The 6,319-nt window shown below is 40.0% G+C and overlaps 1 pseudogene; it reads left to right on the forward strand.

Moving 5' to 3' along the window:
• Nucleotides 1-482: 482 nt before the first annotated feature.
• LOC112611325 lies at nucleotides 483-1,045 on the forward strand (annotated as a pseudogene).
• Nucleotides 1,046-6,319: the final 5,274 nt, after the last annotated feature.

A 6,319-nucleotide genomic window follows, 5' to 3' on the forward strand; every position in this document is an offset into this window, starting at 1 on the left:
CTGGTCTCCCACACAGACAGCTCTGCATGAATGACTCTTTCTCTATCGAAATTCCCCTGTCTTGATAAAACAGCTCTGTCTAGGCAGTGGGCAGGGTGAACCTGCTGGGCAGTCACAGCATGAGGCAGCCTTGTAGTGATGGCACAGTTGTGTATCTCAATTGTGTTGGTAGTTACAGGAAGCTACACTCGTAATAAGATTGTATAGAAGTACACACGTGTGTGCTTATAAAACCAATGAAATCTGAATCAGCTCTGTGGAGCATTTCAATGTCAATTTCCCGATTTTGATTTTGTACTGTAATTATTCAAGATGTTACCACCACTGAAGGAGGCGAGGTATAGGGTACACTGGGCCTCCCTGTACACTTTCTTTGAACCTTCTGGTGACTCTATCATTATTTCAAAATGAAAAGTTAAAAAAAAATTATAGTTGGCCCTCAAGCTTGGCATTTGGTCAGTGGGGACCCACATGGGTTCAACATGTGTTTCGAGAAGTGTTATTTCTGTTCGGGGCCCATCTACCCTGGCCACAGCATGATGTTCATCTGCAACAATTGCAAAGTGTTCAGATTTTGTAAATCTAAATGTCATAAACACTTTAAAAAGAAGTGCAATCCTCACAAAGTTAGGTGGACCAAAGCATTCCAGAAAGTAGCTGGTAAAGAGCTTACAGTGGATAATTCATTTGAATTTAACAAACATAGAAATGAACCTATCAAACACCAGCGAGAGCTATGGAATTAAACTATTGATGCAATGAAGAGAGTTGAAGAGATCTGACAGAAATGCCAAGCTAAATTTATAATGAACAAATTGAAGAAAAATAAAGAGCTACAGAAGTTCAGGATATCAAAGAAGTCAAGCAAAACATCCATCTTATCCAAGCCCCTCTTGCAGGCAAAGGGAAGGAGTTGGAAGAGAAAATGATACAGCAGTTACAACAGGATGTGGATGTGAAGATGCTTCTTAAACATCTCTGTAACCATTTCTTTTATGTACATTTGAAAATGCCCTTTGGAGACTTGGAACTGCTAAATTATTAGTTTATATTTTATGTCAGTTCGCTTAAATGAAAAGTGATTAAAATATATCTCTTCTACATTGCCGTCTATAAAACATCATATTACGGATGTTAGATTGCATCTCAGTGTTAAATCTTCACTGATAGATGTACTTATGTAAATCATGAAAATTCTACTTAAGTGAATTGTGGATGTAAAATGGTTATGTCATTTGGATAATGGCACTAGGCAGCATTTGTATAATAACTAATGGCAAAAATTCATGGCTGGTGATGTATAAAATAAAATATTCTTTGCAGTAAAATGTTCCCTTTATTAATGTTATAGAAGGGGGGATACAACAAGGAACTAACAATTTGTATGACCGTGACAAATATTTCGATTTTAGTATTTCCTGTTTTGGTTTATTTGCATCTTAGAAGAGCATAATGACATTGTTTGATGAAGCCTGATTATGCTGGACTGTTTCGACTAGCTATCAGACTGTTAACCTTTCTGATAGCTAGTTGTGGATGTTTGGCATGAGAACCGAATAATCTTTGCCTGGAGTGACACTACACTCTAGAAATTACACTTTGGAGAATACTCAGTTCTAACTTGTGATTCCTGGTAGAAAAAACTTTATTTTCCTAACCTAGCAATGATCTAGAAGCAGAGGAATCCCAGTGCCTTTTAAAAGTTATGTGGTTTTCTTTTAAAAAGCTCCTGTTTTTGGGAAGTAGAATTTATGGGTACAACATCTGCTCATTATTTGCACATAAAATAAAACCATTTAAAAAGAAAAAAGTTGTAGTTGGACATAAAATAATTTTTAAATTTAAAATTACCTCAGGGTATACACATGTATGGAACTAATATACATAATCTTAATTTGCTTTGGTCAGTGTATCTACTTGTAAATGTGTCTCACCATTCGGTTCCCTGTGTTCTGTTGCTAAATATGGTGCTATAGCACTTTTGGTATGATAGCCATGGACTGTTCTCTGATTTTCTCCATTTTTTGCTAATGATGTGTAACTATGACATGTGGATAGTACCTGGATGGCCTGGTTTAATCACCATGGCTACTTTTGTAAGCATCTCATGGCAAATCTTGTCGGAGCACAGACAGGTTCTGTGAATCTGCATGGTCAGAGTAAGCTTGCTCTCCTTGGGTGGCTGGATGGTTATGAGTATTTTTCACAACTGTCACTTCCTGAACTTGACCTTTGGTGTACTTTCCAGATTTGCTCATGCATCTGCTATGCTTGAGGCATGGCTTTAAAATAATATAACTTTTCCAGCCAGATGCGGTGGCTCATGCCTCTAATCCCAGCACTTTGGGAGGCTGAGGCAGGCGGATCACTTGAGGTCAGGACTTCAACACTAGCTTGGTCAACATGGTGAAACCCTGTCTGTACAAAAAATACAAAAATTAGCCTGACATGGTGGCGCGTGCCTGTAATTCCAGCTACTTGGGAGACTCAGGCACAAGAATTACCTGAACCGAGGAGATCATGCCGCTTCACTCCAGCCTGGGCAACAGAGCAAGACTCTGTCTCAAAATAATAATAATAATAATAATAATAAAATAAAGTAAAATAAATAAAATAAATTAGGCCATGTGCAGTGACTCACGCCTATCATCTCAACACTTTGAGGGGCTGAGGCAGGTGGTTCATTTGAGCTCAGGAGTTGGAGACCAGCCTGGCCAACATGGCTGAAACCCCATCTCTACTAAAAATACAAAAATTAGCTGGGCGTGGTGCTGCATGCCTGTAATCCCAGCTACTTGGGAGGCTGAGGCACGAGAATCAATAGAACCCAGGAGGCGAAGGTTGCAGTGAGCCAAGATTGTGCCATTGCACTCTAGCCTGGGCAACAAGAGCGAAACTCCCTCCCAAAAAAAAGAAAAAGAAAAAAAAAACAAAGAAATGCTGCCCTTCCCACAGCTACCCTACCTATGCTACCCTACCTGCCACATTACTACAAACTGCACCACCAGTGAATGTAACTCAAGTTGCAGTAAATTAAATGTCTCCTAGAAATTTGGAGTTGGCACAGAGGGACTGAGCTATGTATCATCTGTGAAGGACCAGACTGGAGAGAAAGGAGAGAGAGAGAGAGAAAGAGACAGAGAGAGAAACTGCCTGGAGTTGCTACTCCAGTTCTGAAGTTCAGTTGGGTTTCTTAAGATTTATCTCTTTATAATAAATCTCCCTTTACATGAATTAGCATGAGTGGGTTTTAGTTAATTATACCTTTTTTTTTTTTTTTTTTGAGATGGAGTTTCACTCTTGTTGCCCAGACTGGAGTGCAATGGCACCATCTTGCTTACTGCAATCTCCACCTCTCGGGTTCAAGCAATTCTCCTACCTCAGCCTCCCAAGTAGCTGGGATCATAGGCATGCGCCACCATGCCCAGCTAATTTTTGTATTTTTAGTAGAGATGGGGTTTCACCATGTTGGTCAGGCTGGTCTCAAACTCCTGATGTCATGTGATCTGCCCGCCTTGGGCTCCCAAAGTGCTGGGATTATAAGTGTGAGCCACCACATTCGGCCAACCAAATAATTCCTGAGTCAGATTTTCAGAGAGAGTCTTCAAAACAAAGTTTATAAAATCAGTGAGTACGTATTAACCATATTAGGAGCTAATCTCATTCATTTTTATTTCCTTTTCTATTTCTTCTTTTAAAAATGTGAAATGTATCATCCATACAGAAGAGTGAGCAAAATTTACATATATGGTTTAAAGCAACCCCTGGTTGAAACCATACATATGTGTTGTATGCACTCTTCTAGGCCTGATAGTAAATATTTTTAGCTTTGCAGGATACATAGTCTCTGTCAAAACCGCTCTAGCCTGCTATTATAGCATGGAAGCAGCTATATGAAATACGTAATGGATGAACACAGCTGTGTTCCAACAGAACTTTATTTGTAAAAACAGATACTGGGCTGATTTGGCCCACAGGCCATCATTTGCTGATCCCTGGCTCCAGGAAGAATTTTAAAGCAAAGGTCTGTATAACCACCACTCAAATTGAGACAGACACAGACACATCCCTCTGTGTTCCTCCTAGGTGAGGATGCTTCAGTCCTCTCTAGACTGGGCCCCTATCCTCACCCTTGGGATGAACATTTTCTTGAGTCTGTTTATAACTTTGCCACGTATGTATGCATTTCTAAACAGTATAGCTTATTTTGCCTTATTTTTTGAAAAGAGAACCGTATTTAATGCATGCATCCTTTTTTCTCCTCCTCTTCCTTCTTGGCTTGCTTTTTTATGTTTGTGAAATTCATACACAGGTAGCTATACTTTGCCATTTTATTACTGTACAGTTTTTCATTGTATAAGACACCACAATGTTTGTTTGTTTGTTTCTTAAATAGATTCCACTGCTGATTAAAATTTGGGCTGTTTTCAGTTGGGGAGCAATAATGAACAATATAGCCATGAATGTTTCAAATGTCCTCTGAAACCCAAAACCTATTAGTCACCACCTTGCTATTTGGCAGAACATAGAAGCTAGCAGATAAGGGAGCCTTGGTGATACAGTATAAAGATTAGCCCCCAGCCATTCAGAGCAGAGAGGAGAGGGTGGAGAGTAACTCTCAAGGGCAATCCAAGAATATGCAGCACTCATGCTTCAACAAATTTCAAAGGATTGAAAGAAGTCACAGCATCTTCTCTCACCAAATGCAATTTAATAGAAATCAACAACAAATTTATATAGAAAATTCTCAGGCTGGGCTCGATGGCTCACACCTTTAATCCCAACACTTTGGGACACCAAGGCGGGCAGGTCACTCGAGGTCAGGAATTCGAGACCACCTGGTCAACATGGTGAAACCCCGTCTCTACTAAAAATAGAAAATTAGCTGGGTGTAGTGGTGCGTACCTGTAGTCCCAGCTACTCAGGAGGCTGAGGCAAGAGAATTTCTTGAACCTGGGAGGTGAAGGTTGCAGTAAGCCAAAATTGTGCCGTTTTACTCCGGCCTGGGCAACGGAGTGAGACTACATCTCAAAAAAAAAAAAAAGATTCTCAAGGCCAGGCATGGTGGCTCACATCTGTAATCCCAGCACTTTGGGAGACTGAGGCAGGTGGATCACGTGAGCCCCGGAGTTCAAGACCAGCCTGGGCAACATGGCGAAACCGCATCTCTATTTACAATTTTTAAAAAAGGAGAAAATTCTTGCATGTTCAAAAATTAAGAAATTGTTTTAAGAACCCCACAGATTAAAGAATAAGTCCTACTGAAAATTAAAAATAATTTTGAATGAATGATAATGAAATACCACATATTTAAATTTGGGGGTACAGCTGAAGTAGAAAATAGCTGAAAATTTGTAGCCTCATATTTGCATGTGATACACAGTTTAAAATAGACTAAGATAGTGTATTAGTTCATTCTCATGCTGTTGATAAAGACATACCTGAGACTGGGCAATTTACAAAAGAGAGCGGTTTATTGGACTTACAGTTCCACGTGGCTGGGGAGGCCTTACAATCATGGCAGAAAGCAAGGGGGAGCAAGTCACATCTTACGTGGATGGCAGCAGGCAAAGAGAGTGTGCAGGGAAACTCCCGTTTTTAAAACCATCAGATCTCATGAGATCCATTCACTATCACAAGAATAGCATAAGAAAGACCTGCCCCCATAATTCAGTAACCTCTCACTGGGTCCCTCCCACAACAAGTGGGAATTATGGGAGCTACAAGATGAGATTTGGGTAGGGACACAGAGCCAAACCATATAAGATAGAAATGATGAAAGGCTGAAAATTAATGAGCTAAGTATCCATGTAAAGAACTTATGGAGCCACAAAATAAGCCAAAGAAGAGAAAATAAGTAAATATATAGTAGTAACAAGAAAGAAAATATAAAGTAAGTAGTAGAAAGGTAAGAAAAGAAAACAATGAAATAGAAAACAAATATACTGCTGGGTGCAGTGGATCACGCCTGTAATCCCGACACTTTGGGAGGCTGAAGCAGGAGGACTGCTTAAGCCCAGGAGTTCAAGACCAGCCTGGACAACATAGCGAGACCTCACCTCTATAAAAAAATAAAAACAAAATTAGCCTGGTGTGGTGGAATGTGCCTGTAGTCTCAGCTATTTGGGAGGCTGAGGTGAGAGGATTGCTTGAGCCCAGGAGGTTGAGGCTGCAGTGAGCCTTGATTGTGCCACTGCACTCCAGCCTAAGTGACAGAGGGAGATCCTCTCTCAAAAAGAAAAAGAAAAGAAAAGAAAAGAAGCATACAATAGAGAGGAATGACACAATCATAAGTTGATTCTTTCATGAGAATAATAAG

Source organism: Theropithecus gelada, chromosome 18, assembly GCF_003255815.1.
Source record: "Theropithecus gelada isolate Dixy chromosome 18, Tgel_1.0, whole genome shotgun sequence".
Classification (NCBI taxonomy): Eukaryota; Metazoa; Chordata; class Mammalia; order Primates; family Cercopithecidae; genus Theropithecus; species Theropithecus gelada.